Consider the following 16,158-nt stretch of genomic DNA (forward strand, 5'->3'; position numbering starts at 1 on the left):
TACCAGAAACTAAAGCTTTTTACACCTCAGACTAATGTTGTAAGGTGTGTATTTTAATTGATTCTAAAAGTGGAATAGAAAGCCATAGTTAAAAGAAAAAAATAATGCTTTTGGGAGGTATTGCTACTGACCGTTTACCTTCACCTGAAATTACCTGGAATCCCCCATTCATAGTGCTTGCTTGAGTTTGGGTAGCTTTAGCTGAAATTATGACAAAGGATTAAGTACCCATTGGAGAGCTGGATTAGGTGACCTCCTATTCTCCTTATCGGAGAAGGCAATGGCACCCCACTCCAGTACTCTATACCACACCCAGACCCAAGGATTATGATTGGAAATAATTACTGTTTCCTCTTTTATTTCATCTTCAGTTCAATTGGTTGTATATTATATGCAGTGTGAGCAGGGCTTAGAATTAGGAGAATTTTATTTGGAAAGTCAGGTCATCTTTCTAAGCCTCATTTTTATATCTATAGATTGAGGGTATTGGCTTACATATCATTGCAGTCCTTTGATTTCTGAAATAAATCAAAATAATTCTAGTAAGCACCTACAGTGTTCCTGTAGTCTGATAGGAGGGCAGAAAACAGACATTAAAAATAAGACTCTTGACCTCAAAGAGTTGACACTTTAATTTTCCAGGAACACTTCTGCCTATTGATTTCTGCCTGTGGATTGAAAAGGCATTCAGGGTTTTATTTCATTTAAGAATCTACTTCCAGATTTCTGGATTGCCTGGAAATTCTCCTGCCCTATCTCAAGCAGTTATTTTTGAGGCCTGCAATTGATACATCTCTCCAAATGTTTCCTCCCCATGACATTTCCTTCTTCAAAGTTTTGAACTGCATTCTCTTCCTTTCTGGGAAGTTCACTGGGGTGAAACCTCAGACTTCCTAGGGTACCAGCAGTGATGGAAGAATTTATAAACAAATCTCTGGTTTCCTCTCAATCAGAAGCAATAGCATGATTTCAGTGACAGCCATAACCTTGTCATCCAGAGTTGCATGGTGGTTAAACCCAGGAGGTTTGGAGTCAGCCAGAACCAGATCACAATCTCTACTCCTCCCTTTTCTAGCTCTGTGACCTTGGCACATTTCTTAATCCCTCTGAGCGTCAGTTTTCTCATCCTAGAATTTTCTGTGAATTAAATGAGGAGAGAAGGAGGGAGGGGGAGAGGAAGAAGAGGAAGAAGAGGGGGAGGGAGAGGAATCAGCTTCAAGGTCTTTTGAGGTCTCTGCTTGGAACTGGCAATGCAACTCCCTCAACATTCTATTGGTGAGTCCAGTCACAAGGAGAGCCCAGATTCAGGGAGTGGGTGAACAAACTCTTTCTATTGTTGGGTTAGGCTACAGAGTCACATGGCAGAGGGCTTGGATATGGCAGAGGGCTTGGATATGGGGGGAAGCAAAATATTGCAGCCTTTTTTTTTTTTAATCTATCAACTATAAGGCCCTATAAAGAAAATAAGAGTTCATCCCAAACTAAGAGTCATGTCAAAGCCTGTGCTTTTAACCATTCTGCTGTGTAGATTTAACCCATTTGCAGTTAGTACTTGAATTCCTGGCAAGTGTCTTTCCTTCTGGAAAGGCTTGATCTCAGTCTTTTGCTTAAAGCATAGCACAGAGAGGGTTAACTGTCAGCTCCAGCTATTCCAGTATAAGCCACCTGCTTGCACTGACAGATTCTCCTCTATGTCTTTATTTCTCCAAAGTAAGAAAAAAACAGAAACAAAACAATAGACCAGAACCCCTGTTTTCCAGCGGAGCTCTGTGTGGGAGGATGTCTGATACATAAAATCAAGGTTCAGGCCTCCGTGTGGGAAGAGGAGGTGCGCGTGTCCTTTCCTTCCTCTCTGGATTGAGAAACCAATCATCAGTCTTAAACGTCACCTGCTGAACTGGTCTGCCTTGAACTAGAGTGTTTATGGGAAACACAAGAAACTGTTGCTGGAAAACGACCTCATTTTTACTTCTGTGGAACCAGGCCATCAGGAAGCGCCAGATGCCTCTGCCATAGGAAGCTAGGTTTCAGCACCTCCGTCTGCAAGCGTTCTTCTCAAGGCAGTTTCACTTTCATTATGTCATTTAAACCTCACAAACACTCTTGAGATACACAGAATTAGAAATGAAGATTCTTGCATGACAGCTAAGGAAACTGAGGCGTGGGCAAATGAAAGGGTACACTTCACCTGGGACCATTAAAGATGATCTGAACCAAGGAAACTTGTGATCTTACGCCCTAATTGGTGGTTTCCTTTCTGCCCCACATCCCCTAATGGATGAGTGACCCATTCTCGTTTGTTCTTGTATGGAGGCAGCCTGGTAAATAGCAGGCTGAAGTGCCAGCATAGAAAAGGTTTTGAACAGTGGTTGCAAAATAGCAATCTATGAGTCACATCTTCCCTGAAGATACTGTATTTATGCCATATAATTTTTAAAATATTTTAAAATTAGGAGGCTCCCTACAGAAACCTGTGTTTTCTTATAAGATCTATAAACCCTGGGCTCACAGTCCTGTGTACATGGTAACAGCATGTCAGATGCCAAAGAGGCAGCCCCTGGGACGGCCATCCGTGACCCATGCTCTGCAGCCTCCCCCTGGCCAGGTGTACCCGTGAGGTGCCCGTCTGCCTCCCACAGACTTTTACTTTACAGCTTCTTGTACAAATGACTTGAAAAGCACAATCACATCCTGAGTTTTCACTGTATCTTCGTGAGAATATACTACCTCATTCTGTAGTTGTGAATCTTTCATTGTAATATGAAGCTGTCGGGGAAATACACTCATCTGTGAATAATAGGTTATGTGTTGTTGTTTTTTTTCATTTTGATCCTAACTGAGGTATCAAGGAGGGCTACCTCTAGAAGTTAACCCTTGAATTGGGTCTTGAGAAGTAGGTAAGAGTTAGGTGGGTCGAGGAAAAAAAGGTAAAAAAATTCCAGGTAGACCATCTGTACTAAGCAGTGCTTACAAGGCTGTCATATAAGAGGAAATTCAAACCAGCTACTTTTGCAGGAGGGAAAAAGGAGCAAGAATTAAGGCCTCTGACATAAGTGGTATCTGTGTCCTAGAGGCTCTGTATGCCATGCGAGAGAGAGTGTCAAAAATTTTATGGACAGTGAGGAAATGGTTAAGTGTATTAAGAAACAAAGAATTTCACCACAGGCTGATTGGTAATATGTACATTTTAACTAGATTATCTGGCAGTCATATAAAGGATGGATTTAATGGCAGGCAAACCTTGAAGCAGGGAAACCATATTAGAAGCTACTTCGAGATTCCAAGTAAGAAGTCATGGGGGATTCATTTGAGAAATCCTGTAGGATGTAAGACCAGGAAATCGAGAGATATGTTATTTTGACATTTATTGAGCACTAATAGTGTGCAGAATGCGATGGGAGAAATTAGCTATCTAGTCCAACTTTCTTTGTAATGTTTCAGCCTGTTTTACTGCCTCTCCAGTAAACGGTCCTCCAGTCTCTGATTGGTCACTACCAAATGATTCAATTCCCACTTTAATTATTAGAAACCACTTCCTTATATTGTTTCCTTAGATTGAGTCCAAATTGTCCTCCTACAGCTTCTGGTTCTGTCCTCTGGAGCCACAGTGACAAAGCTTAATCCCTATTCTGCACAACAGCATTTCAGGTATGTGATGACAGGAATCGTGTTTCTCAAAAATCTATTTTCAGCTAAAAAGAATATCCCTCAGTTCTCTGCAAGGGTCGGCATTCTCCACCTGGCTCCAGCACATAGCACGTTCAAGTTCACCCACGGTTAAAGATCCAGCTTCAGTGCCACCACCATGCCTCAGGCTGTGTGTCTGTGGACAGACTCCAATTCCATTGGATTTCTTAAAATATAACACTCAGAATTTCAGACTTCAGAGCAAGCTAACTGACACGGATTTGAGCAAGGTTTCTTTCTCTTTGTCTTTTGCATTTGGGGATGCAGTGACATTCCGGATGCACTTCCCTATGAGAAAAGGTCAGAAGGACAGGATTGGAAAGCAGGAACACTCCAAGTCTTGTCCTGAGACCAGGACCAACATAATCTGAGAACTTATAAAATGCAGACTCTCAGGCCCTGGTGGCTCAGATGGTAAAGAATCGCCCCCAGTGCAGGAGACCTGGCTTCGATCCCTGGGTCAGAAAGATCCCCTGGAGGAGGGCGTGCCAACCCACTCCAGTATTCTTGCCAGAGAATCCCCATGGACAGAGGAGCCCTGCGAGCTACAGTCCGTGGGGTCGCAAAGAGTCAGACATGACTAAGCGACTAAGCTCACCTAGCACACTTTGATCTGACTGAGAATCTCCAGAGCATGGGCCTGGGAATCAGTATTCGAAAGTTTTCAAAGTGAGTCTTACACATGCTAAATTTCGAGATGCACTTTTGTAGAGGGTCTTCGACTATGCATCTAAGGAGCTTTAAAAGAAAACCCAGGCACCTACCTTGAAACAAAATTCTTCTCCCTCTCTCACATGGGGGCTTACGCAACCTTTCTGAAGACCATGAACTGTATCAGCATAATTGCTTGTCTTTAAATGCTTGGGGAGGGAACCTCAACTAGGCTAATTAAACTTTACAATCCAGTGGTTGTAGGCGAAGGTTTAGGGGGAATAAGAGAGACAGAGAGAGAGGAAGGGAGGAAAAGAAGAAAGGAGGGAGGTAGAGAAAGAGAGAGGAAAGGAAAACAAAATAGTGTGCCTTTGGTCAATCCGTTACAGAGAGGACTGAGCCGCTGACCTTTTCATTCTGCCTGTGCTGTGTGCGCAGCAGCTCCGTAACCTTTTCCAGCTGGAATAGAAAGTTCAATTAAGTTTGTTGGCTCAGAAATCTGCCCGTGTCCCGGAGAGCAGATTAGGCACTTAGGGGCTGCAATTACCCATCTGCTGCTTCTGCAGAACTGAAAAGAATGCACACGTGCCGTACCTATCCCTGGGCATATGCAGAGGCGGGTACTGAGCATGTGCACTGGCAGGGGCGGCAGGCAGGCAGCGGCTGCAGCTGAGAAATTCAGTCGTTTCCAAATGCGGGCTCTTTATGCATTGCTGGTGATGATTTTAAGCTAGACGAGAGCCTGCATGTTGGAGCCTGCTCAGTTCCTGGCCACCGCATTCATCTTTTTTTCGTACCTGGGTCTTCAGACCAGCGAGCATCTTGGTCGCCTCCCAGGTTTTAGGGCAGAGTGTGGATTTGTTCATCGGTGGGGTGTATAAGAAAGCTGCTTTCACTATTCAGGTGACTAAACCTTAAGTCTGTCTTGCTTGGGGAAGCAGTATATGTAGTGTTTAAGCTGTAAAGCATCATAGTATTAAAAAATAGCAATAAAGTGCACAATTCTTAAAAAAAAAAAAAAGAGTACCAACTGTGGAGATTATGTCTGAATCTCAACACAGGGATTACAGACTGAATGAACTTGAACCTGCCCCTGTAATTCTCTGATCTTCAGTTTTCTCATCTGTAAAATGGGGATTCCAGTATTAAGCTGATAAAGTGATTATAGAAATTCAGCAAGGCAGCACATTTAATTATCGTGGACACAGTTAATATTTAATAAAAAGTAGCAATGGCAACCCACTCCAGCACTCTTGCCTGGAAAATCCCATGGACAGAGGAGCCTGGTAGGCTGCAGTCCATGGAGTCGTGAAGAGTCGGACCCGACTGAGAGACTTCACTTTCACTTTTCACTTTCCTGCATTGGAGAAGGAAATGGCAACCCACTCCAGTGTTCATGCCAGGAGAATCCCAGGGACGGGGGGAGCCTAGTGGGCTGCCGTCTATGGGGTCGCACAGAGTTGGACACGACTGAAGCAACTTAGCAGCAGCAGCAGCAGCAGCAGCTGAGTTTTGATAATGTTGAGAATCAGTCTGATGTTTGACCGTGGTTTTAGTGCCTGGGTCTTTAAATTTCCCGTCTGACATTTATGTCCCACATCTGGAAACTCCATCTCCCTGTGCCTTGATAACATCCCTAGAGTCTCATTCATTCTAGAACTGCATCTTGTATGGTTCTTTTGTCAGAATCTAGAATCTTCTCTGAATCTCACATCTACTCTAGCATATTCTAAAGGTTAGTCTTTGAGGAACAGGGACGTGAACTTCTACAAAAGGAAATTTGATCAAATTCGTACCTCCTACTCCCATCTCCGCTCCCCCTTCTCTCACCAGCATATGGTTTTACATAATATTGAAGTAAAATCCAGACTCCTCCCAGAGGCCTGTAACACTCAGTGGGACCTGGCTCTGGCTCATAATCTTCAGATGTAACGGCCTCTGTTTCAGGCCCTTGAACATACCCAGACCCTTCTTCGTCAGGACCTTTGCAAGGCCATTTTATCTGCCTGATGCACTCCTTCCCTGGGTTTTTCCATCACTGGATCTTCTTCACCGTTCAGTGCCTCCTCCCTGAAAGACCTTCCTGGACTGCCCTTTCTGAGTTCATCCACACAGTCGCCCCCACCATCTAGTCACTCCCTTTCCAGCCCAAGCTTTATTTTCTTGGAGTTTACTTGTTATTTATTGTTCTTCAGTCCTTAAGTTGTGTCTGACTGTGACCCCTTGGACTGCAGCACATCAGTCTCCTCTGCCCTCCCCTATCTCCCAGAGTTTGCTCAAACTTATGTCCTTTGAGCTGATGATGCATTCCAAACATCTCATCCTCTGTTGCCTTCTTCTGCTCCCACCTTCAATCTTTCCCACCACCAGGGTCTTTTCTAATGAGTTGGCTATTCCCATCAGGTGGCCAAAGTATTGGAGCTTCAGCTTCATCATCAGTCCTTCCAATGAATATTCAGGGTTGATTTCCTTTAGGATTTGCTGGTTTGATTTCCTTGCTGTCCAAGGGACTTTCAAGAGTCTTCTCCAGCACCACAATTCAAAAGCATCAATGCTTCAGCACTCAGCCTTCTTTATGATCCAACTCTCACATCCATACATGACTGCTGGAAAGCCATAGCTTTGACAATATGGACCTTTGTCAGCAAAGTCATGTCTCTGTTTTTGAATACACTATGTAGGTTTGTCATTTACCTGTTATATGTTTACTATTTATCTTCTTGCCGCTAGACTGTAGAGTTTCTGAAAGCAGGGGTTTGACTGTTGTGTTCAATACTATGTCTCCAATACTAGAATAGTTGCTGATGTCTAAAAGGTGATCAATTAACATTTGTTGAATAAGTTGATGGGTCCAAGTCTGGGGCCTGAAGCCCTTTTTTGATGACATTTGCTTGGGTCTTAGATGGTTTTTTGCTTCTGAATCCCCTGTTGCTTGACTCTAAAACTCACTGATCAATGCCTATCAGTACTTCTTACTCAACCTCCCCAATCCCAACAGCCTCACTAGTTTATTTCCAGTTATTTGTCATCGGTGTTTCTAGATGCCATGTTTTCTGTTTTAGCTTTGATTTTCCTTCTCTTCCGTATAGGTATCTGGAGGTCAAGCAGAAGACCAAGTACAACTGGCATGTCTGGAACAACATTCTTCGTGATGTCTAAACTTCTTAAGGAGCTGGGGTTTCCTTCTTGTCTACTCCTGCAGCCTCGCCTGGTACATTGCTGCCTGAGATACTGGATATATAAGTGGCCAATGACCAGGCCATACAGGACAATAGAACTCTGTGAGGCCAAACCACCTCTGCAACAGTTGGCCCCAAATAGTCAGAACTTGGTCAATTTTCTTAATTTTTGCCCCTGCTTCCAAGTTGAGACCAACTAGAGAAAACCATGTAGGACCCCTAAATCAGTCACACAGGATGCCCGTCTCTGGCTTCCAAGTGAAGTCTCTATTAAGAACACATCTCGAGGCTTCTCTTTTATCTGCTGTAAGCTTCCCCCCTCCTCTTGTCCTCTTTTGAGTCTCATCAAACAAAAGTGATGTCGACTGATTCCCATATGGTATCAAGTTCTGAGTAAACAGTCTCTGTTTTTTCTTATTGGGTCGTCTCCATTTGTTCCCACATGCAGATTCTGGTTATCTGTTGCTTCAGAGACAATCATTCCAAAACTTAATGCCTTAAAATGTGCTCTTTATTTTGCTTCATAATTTTTGAGTTAATAATTTAGGCAGGCTTCAGCTGGATAGTTTGTCTCTGGTTCACATGGCCTCAGCTGGGTCTGAAGGATTCACTTCCAAGGATGGTTTTTTTCCTTAGTCATGGGTGGGGCACATCTCACTCTTCACTGTGCTTTGGTTTGGCTTCTGCTCCACTTCCCGATGTCTTACCCTGCAGGGCCCCAACATGTGTTGTTCTCAGGACAAGCACACCTCTTACATTGAAACTGGCTTCCAAGAGGCAAGAACCCTAAGTTATACCCTAAAAGACCCACTGTCATAGCAACCACATTTATTTGGTCAAATCAGATTGGAGGGGATAAGGGTCATCATATCATAGAATGGTGCATGGCAACATCATATTCTCTAAAAGCATATAGGTGGGAGGTAGTGTCTTGGTCAGCTTCGAAAATAAAGTTCATGCATCACGTTCATTTCTGTGCTTCAGTCATGCTGACCTTATTTTGCAGTCATAGAAACATTATGCTTCTTCTGCGCCCAAGTTTCAGGATTTTTACAAACACTGTTACCTCTGCCTGGAATGCCTTCCATCTGGACCCTTGTCCAGTTAAATTTGACTTCCACTGCAGATTTTAGTTTCAGTATTATTTCTTCACATGTGCTCTGGAAAACATTTATTTATACCATCTTAAAATCCACACATAGACACTAAGTCAGAGCTCCTTCATGACATTTGTCAAAATTTGCAATTATTAACATATGATTGTACTATTCTTGAATTCATCTCCATCCTGTCCCCGTTCCTCCTGCCATGGGTGTGAGCTGGGGACACAGGGTCAGGGTTGTTGGCCAGTACTTACCTCCTGTGCCAAATACGGTTCCTGAGACGTGGCAGGTACTTGAGATATTTTTGTTAAATAAGTCAATACACTTATTTAAACTTTTCCACCCTAGCACATACCTGTAATAAGAGCCTAGCATTTGAACTTGCTCTTCCCTGGTGGCTCAGATGGTAAAGTGTCTGTCTACACTGTGAGAGACCTGGGTTCGATCCCTGGGTTGGGAAGATTCCCTGGAGAAGGAAATGGCAACCCACTCCAGTACTCTTGCCTTGAAAATCCCATGGACGGAGGAGCTCGGTGCAGGCTACTATCCATGGGGTCACAAACAGTCGGGCACAACTGAGCGACTTCACTTTCTTTCTTTCTTTCTTAGGCTCCTGAACCCACGGAAGAAATCAATTCATGTGGAACTTCTACTTGCGAAGTGATGTTAAGATGCAAAGGTTTTTCTCATCAGTCGTTGTATTTTCATTTACTCCCTAGTGAATGCTGGCAGCGCCTGCTGAAGGCCTCCATTGAGCGTAATACGGTGAAACTGCCTTGACTTTGGCTTCAGGAAAACTTGAGTTTGATCTTTTACCCTTGCTAGACTCATAGTGTGAATTTAGGTTGATTTATTTAGCATTTCTGACTGTCCTAACTTCGCCATCTGTTAAGTAGGGATAATAATATATGTTTTTCAGGGGGTCCTGGTTCCATCTCTGGTCAAAGAACTCTAAGAGTTCGCATACTGCAACTGAAGATTCCGCATACAGCAGCCGAAAGATCCTGTGTGCTGCAAGTAAGACACGGCACAGCCAAATCAATAAACATTAAAAAAATATATATATATATATATGCCTACGGAATCTTTTTAAAGTTTATATTATTAAAGTTTATATTAGACAGTAATCACACACACACAAAAAATGGTTTTAACCCAATAATCACCCCAACAGTTCAAATAATTGGAAATAGAAACCAGCATAACACCTGATTCTTCCTCCTTGATAAAGTTTATTGCCTCTGGATGATGTAATTTTTGCTTAATTCTCATATCCTAGCTTAATTCTGATTTAAATGTGCTTTTTAGGGTAACTAGAAAATAATTCAGTTAGACTTTTTTGAAAATTCAAACTGACATCTGTTAAAATCAACATACTCAATTTATTAATTCTTTAAGAACAAAAGTAGGAAATGTGTCCTCTATGGCTATTTGAGTTAACATGTTTATTAACTTGGTTTTTGATCATTGACTGAAAACAACAAAATATTTTTTAAAATGGAAGGCGTTCCTTTATTTGAGATGAATTTGTTTCAGAAACCAAGCTATTTATGCCAGGGTAATTCTTATAAAAAAATCTAAATCCAATTTCAGGTTATGGGATTTACATACATGCCAGGAAATGTATTCACATGTTCTCTGAGCATGTCCCTATTTTAAAGATGAAGAAGCTGAGGGTCAGAGAGAAAAACGCTGCGCAGCCAGTCAGGAGTGCAGCAGGAATTTGGATACAGTTTTGTGTTAGCGTTATTAGCAGGTGCTGTTTCTACTCTGAATCCTTTCACAGCCGTTCCAGCCATGGAGAGATGGACAAAGCAGCAGAGAGCTATCACAGCAGGGAAATTAATTTCCAGTTGCCTTAGTCATTGCTGTCAGACTCCAGAGCCCCGACATGGGTTAGCGGCCTGTTCGCTTCCTCCTCTGAGAAGAACCACGAGTCACGCTCGTGCGTGACCAGGGTGGCACCCCTCGAGCCTCTGCCAGTCCCCCCACCAGACAGGACGTGTCTGGGAAGAAGAATCTGCAGCCTGCTGCTCCACCGTTCAGGTCCCCATCTGTGTCAGCTGAGTAATTTATGGATGCACTTTCTCCTGCTCTGCAGAGGAGATGCACAGGACCTTTGGTAGTAATTCAATCTCTTTCAAGGGAACACATTTGGGGAAATTATTGTTAATGCATCTGAGTAAGAGGTGCTCAACCCCAACAAATATTTCATGCAATTATAGCAAAGATGAGACCGTGACAACCAGTGACCATCAATCACTCCCGAGATCAATAATAACCATGGAGCATGCAATCAGACCTAATCAACACCCGGTGATTAAGGAACAGGGCCTCTCTTCTTTGCTCTCGGGGTCATAGTCCCTTGAGAGAATTGGCACAGAGTCCTCCGACAACACACGATACAGAAGCAAACATCCAAGCAGTGGCTTTAAAATCTAGCAGATCTGGGGCAGAGTCCACAAACACTTGCTTCTCAATCTTGGACAAGACTGTGTGATAATAACAACATTCACTGAATACCTGGGAGGGGGGGATGTCAAAGAGCAGGCTAAGCAGTTCATCTGTATTGTCTTATTTAATCTTATAACATATCTGTGAATTGTGCACCACCGTACCCACTCTAGGAGAAGGCAATGGCACCCCACTCCAGTACTCTTGCCTGGAAAATCCCATGGACAGAGGAGCCTGATAGGCTCCAGTCCATGGGGTCGCTAAGAGTTGGGCACGACTGAGTGACTTCACTTTCAGTTTTCACTTTCATGTATTGGAGAAGGAAATGGCAACCCACTCCAGTGTTCTTGCCTGGAGAATCCCAGGGACGGGGGAGCCTGGTGGGCTGCCGTCTGTGGGGTCGCACAGAGTTGGACATGACTGAAGCGACTTAGCAGCAGCAGCAGCAGTACCCACTCTAAGGTGAGGACACCAAGACCCAGAGGGATGGGAAGCTCAGAGCCACATGGACAGCAAGCGATGGAGCTGTGACTCAGATCCAGTCCTGTAGACTTCGGTAATTTTCAAGTTGGCCTCACGTTAAAATCACTTGGGGAGCTTTTTAAACTAACCAGTGCCTGGACCCCACCCACCCCATAACACCAGAATCATAATCTTTGAGCCTGAGGACTAGGCATGCACTATTTTAAGCAAACATGTCCATAAGTTACAGCAGACAGAGAGAAAAGGGAGCAAATGGAGTGTAGCGAAGTGTGTTTCCACTAAGTAAACATGCCCTGTGTGCAGAGCAGACCCCGTCTCCTGCACACCCACCCCGCTCCCACCAGGAGCCCCCTGCCTCCTTTCCCAGTTGCTACTACTGGTTCTTTCCAAGGACAGTCATCCTGACTTAACGCAGCAGACACCCCTTTCCCTATTTCTGAACTTTATGGAAATGGAGACATTGTTGACACAGTTCTGTGTCTGCCTTCTCCTCGTTTGTGAGATTCACAGGTGTTGAGGGTGGGAGGGTTTGTCCATTCTTGTCGTTTCCTGTTGTGTGAATTTACTGCAGTGCATTTAGTCAGTCTGCTGTGGATGGGTATGTTTCCCACTCTTGGCTACTTCAAAGTCTGTTGCTACAAGAATGTTAATTCTTGTGCACATCTTTAGGTTAGCAAAAGTGCGTGCCTTTCTGTTGAGTATCTCCCTAGAAGTGGAACCTCTGGGTCGTGGGGTGTGCATATATTCACTCGAGGAGATCCCGGCATTTTTTGCAAGTTCCCGGTTGATTCTGATGCACAGTGAGGGCCGAGAAGCTACATACAACCCTATACCATTTGCCTTATTTAGAATTTAATTGGTGTTGTTTTTTGAAACAACGTAGTAAGGTGGTAATAAAGTTCTCATGGACTGGTTTCCCATCTTTCTAAATACAAGCCCTCTTCCTCCCTCCAGCCCTCCATGCCATCCCCCGACCCAAGGCCTTCTAAGCCTCAAAGGCTGACTAGTCCTGAAGAGGAAAGAGCTTGAATGCTTGTGCCTCTCCTTCTGGAAAACAGGAAGGTTTTTGTTATGGCGAAAAAGGGAGTAACAGGATAGTTTTTGGCACTAAATCTCTTAGTTACTGAAGACCCATGAAGGAAACTAATGGTGTTAAGAGAAACAATAAACACACAGAAAGCACAGAACAGACACCGGCACTCCAGGACCGGTCCTGTTGTTATGATTACGCTCATTGCCATTAGCAGCAGCAGCAACGGCAAAGAAGTAGAAAATATGCCAGGGCTGTGGGGTCTTCCTGAAACATATCTGCTCAGTCATGTAAGATCTGTTAATACAATGTGTACTGTGGGCCAGACTCTGAATATGGCACAGTGAACCCAGGGAGGAACAAGCCATGCTATCTTGAAGGCACTCATGGTGTCTCTGATCTTGTCCTGTCTACGTGTTCATCATGGCCAATGGGGCGGTCTTAAAGAGGAAGATGTGTCTGAAGAAGCCCGTCCCCACTGCTCCAGGAACAGAGGAAAGCAGATAGATACCTGCTGAGGATGGGCCAAGAGCTTGGTTTCATGCCTGGAGGAATCTGTATACAGAGACAGTGTGCTTTAGTCAGAGGTTTTAGTCTCAAATAGAAGAGAATAACTCAGTTTGGCTCAAGAGGAACAGGGTAGGAGATGTTTGGTTGAAAGGTTTCACATGCTCAGGAGCTTAGGAAAAACAGAACCTCTGGACTTCAGGCAGGGGGATGTGGGTGGCTCCAAGATGGATGGGATTATTTGTTTTGGTCTCTTTGATCTATTTGCTTTTAGCTCTGTCTGTCTGCCTCTGCCGTTTTCTGTCTTTCTTGCTGAGTCTTTTATTTCTCTTCATTTCACAAGTCTTCTTCACCCCTCTGCTTACTCCCTTCCAGACTCCACTGCTTACTTGCTTTCTGTTCCCTAGAACTTCAGTTTGCACAGGTCTCTGGCTTACCATGAACCTTAAATCCGTCTCAATCCAGCCTCAGGGTCTGCGCTTCTGTGACCCCTGTTCTGTTTGGAGTTTTATTCTGCATCTCTTCGTTCAAGTTCCTAAGATGGTCTTACTGGCTCACTTCATCTTTCCGTGCTAGCCACTTGCTCGCAGGGTGATTATCAGTGTATGGAAAAATATCCTCTTAGTTAGGGCCTGACTCTGACACAGCTCCCAGCTGTGACTGGGAGAAGACGGCTACCCGATCTGATGCTCCATCCATTCAGCTACAGGATGGGCAATTCCCTTAAGAGAATGCATTGAGTGCAACAGACAGTGAAAGACAGTAAGAAACCTCTTCAAAACTACAGAGTTCTAACGTCTGGAATTTGCTTGGTGGGTGACCAGAGGCTCCTGGGGTCCAGAAATATTGTCTTAGTCTTCTTTGAAAACTGGTTCATAAGGCTCAATCATATGTTTGGAATGAGTTAATTCACTTCTCTGTACCCTAACTCTATAATAAATGTTTTTCTTTATGCCCAAGACTTGGGGTTTTGTTCCTTCATTTACTTATCCATTCGACAGATATTTACAGAGCATCTGCTTCGTGCCAGACACTGCTTCCTACCCTTGAGACTTAACGATGAATAAAATAGGCAGGACCCCTCTTTTTGTGAGATGAACTCTGAGAACTGCTGGCTGAATTTGGCGTGATGGAGACTGTTGCTGACCTTGGGATGAAGGCACCGCCTTGTCGAAGCGCTCATGAGCTCCTCAGCCCCGGGTCTGTGTGGCTGGTTGTCGTCTTGCCTGTGCTGGGATGAAGTCACTGCAGCAGCACTGTCTGTCTCTCATCTGTCAGACTGACACAGCGGTCTGCATTCGGGGATTCTCTGCACACTGACCTGCCCACCATGCCCGAATTTTCACCCTTGGATAGTTAGCTGGAACCAGTTCTGCATTTGAAAGTTGAGAGTCCCAAATATGTATTGAGGAAGACGAGCTGGGGGTGAGGGGCCAGGTGGGCCGGGGTGAGGTAGTGAGCCCCTGACTCAGTGGCGTGAGCCACCGGGAGCCCTGAAAGCTGTCCTGCGGGTGTTTGCTCCGGCTACTGTGTCCTTTGCCAGTCTCTCAGTCAACAGAGCAGAGAGCCGTGGAGGTGAAAATAAAGGGGACAGGCTGTATTCAGGAGGCTAAGTGGGATTGGAGTTATTACTAGAGATTATGAAAAATTTTTGCTGAATTTTAAGGATGTACAAAACCTCCAGGAAAGGAAGTAGGGATGGTGTCGTCAGAGGATTTATTCACTGAAGTGAAGGAGCAGCGATTCAAGAAAGCCCCCTCTTTCTTGATTGGAAAATTAGAAAGACCTGTTGTAATTCTGTGTCTCAATTTCCCCACCTGGATACAAGGACTGTCCCAACACATGATGTTTGATCATAGGCTTCTCTCAAAGAGGCGCAGGGAGCTCCTGCCTCAGCAAATACCCTTTCGCTCCCAGAGAGAGCAGCTGTGCAGGTGAACGGAACAGGCCTGGGAAGGAGGTGAAGGTGGTCTCTTTCCCCTCTGCAACACCAAAGCCTTTGCACCTCTCCTTCGGCACTTTGAAATAAGATCATCCATGTAAGGGGCTGGCACCGAAAGTGCCAACCAGAGGTGCTTACCACTGTTGGCACTATCTGTCTCACACTCTCGGTCTCAGTGTACACAGTTACAGGCTGGCAGTGCCCCGAAGGGAGGTGCTTTCCATTCACCTTTTACTCCAGTATCTGGTACAGCGTCTGTCACATGCTCGCTACACAGATTAATGCTGAATTTAAGTTTAGACTCAGTGGATCTCTCTGTGCCTTTACAGTTTTTTGAACCACTCCAAAAAGCCCACTACCCTTAATTCATCTCTGACTTCCCAAGGAATGCCAAAGCATTGTGGTCGTTTACTCATCCACCCATTCTATACATTCATCTGATGGATGTGTATGAGTTGGTCACACCAGACATCGTACCGGGTGAAATAAGACAGGGGTCCTGTCCTCTCACAGTTTATAGTTTAATGTCACAGTTCCCCGCCCCCCTCCACCACACACACACATTTACTGGTGGAACTTTGAAAAAATATAACTCCCAGGACCACACTTCTGTCCTGTTGATGAACACGTATTTGGAGCAAGGTCTGAGGATTGCCATTTTAATAACTCCTGTGGTCAAGGGACTCCTGATTCTGTGGATAGAATACAGAGAGTTTTATCAGAAGGCCTGGCATATATTAATCCTGATTCTACAGCTTCGTTTGGAACTTTGGAAACATGTCTTAGGCTATCTAACATTCACCTTTTCCACCTGAAAAGGGGAAACAAGTGTTTCTCCTATTTACCTCTAAGGGCTGATGGGAAGAAACCATGAGATGATTGGTTGTTTTGTATTTCTATACACAAACCAAAAATTGTTGTTAATAGTTGTTAGTCAGGTGGAGACTTGTATGTAGCTGGTTCTTACTAATTTATAAATGCATTATTGGGGCACTGACCATGTACTAGGAAAGAGCTTTTATCTTCCTTGGACTCTTAATAGGGGTTCACTAAATTGGCTGTAAAATTAGTGACTGATGACATTTTAATATACTGCCTTTCTAAGTATGTTGCATTTAGCAT

The sequence above is a fragment of the Bison bison genome, unplaced genomic scaffold, assembly GCF_000754665.1.
Source record: "Bison bison bison isolate TAMUID 2011002044 unplaced genomic scaffold, Bison_UMD1.0 scf7180017864266, whole genome shotgun sequence".
Classification (NCBI taxonomy): domain Eukaryota; kingdom Metazoa; phylum Chordata; class Mammalia; order Artiodactyla; family Bovidae; genus Bison; species Bison bison.